The sequence below is a fragment of the Gavialis gangeticus genome, unplaced genomic scaffold (assembly GCF_001723915.1).
Source record: "Gavialis gangeticus isolate Ggan-Ray unplaced genomic scaffold, GavGan_comp1, whole genome shotgun sequence".
NCBI classification, from domain to species: domain Eukaryota; kingdom Metazoa; phylum Chordata; order Crocodylia; family Gavialidae; genus Gavialis; species Gavialis gangeticus.
In genome coordinates, this window is record NW_017729024.1 from 125,992,219 (window position 1) to 125,992,890 (window position 672).

A 672-nucleotide genomic window follows, 5' to 3' on the forward strand; every position below is an offset into this window, starting at 1 on the left:
CTGAATTGCCCTGCTTGCCTATCAGTCTCCTTTCCCCAGCCCTTCCCTTCCGCCTCATTTTTCTTGGGCACTTTCTTCCCCCAGACCGCTCAGGCATTGAAAGCCCAGAAGCAACTGCAGGTCTCCCTGCTCTAATTTCAGGTGACTAGTTCCAGCCTGGGCCCCTAGGAGCTGCAGCTGCAGGGGAAGTTCAGTTGTGCTGTTGAATCCCGAGTTGGCGCACGCACAGCTACTCTTCAGGAATGTGCAGTCGAGTCACGCACAGGAGAGGTGAGGGCACGGAACATGGGGATGCTGGGGTGAAATCAGTGAAGACCTGTGGCAAAAGCCTAGCAAGTCTCTGAGCTGGGATTCTTGGCCCCTCTCCCCCAAAGAAAAGCTGTTACTTGGCTACAACTGGGTGAGTTTTTCACAGCATCAGCAAAACAACACATCCCTGATGCACAAGTCAAACTTCAAGTCCCTGCTCTAAGGGAGGGAAGCACCCAAGCTTGTTATTTTGTCTTTCTTTTTTTTCTTAGAAAGAGCTGGAGGCAGAACACCTGATAATTTAAAAAAAAAACAAAAAACCTAAACCCAAAAAACTCAAATGTTTGAAAACAATGGGAAGCATTAAACAACATTGAGTGACGGGTTGCATTACCAGCTCTATCTTTAATGTATGTTAAAGCT

General features: G+C 47.8%; 1 protein-coding gene across 1 annotated transcript in view; it reads left to right on the forward strand.

Moving 5' to 3' along the window:
* The first annotated feature begins 145 nt into the window (after positions 1-145).
* TMEM171 (transmembrane protein 171) overlaps positions 146-672 on the forward strand; it is a 12,114-nt gene continuing 11,587 nt past the window's right edge. The window contains exon 1 of the mRNA XM_019517672.1: positions 146-400. The gene's annotated coding sequence lies outside the window, so the exon portion shown is untranslated. The remainder of the gene's footprint in view (positions 401-672) is intronic.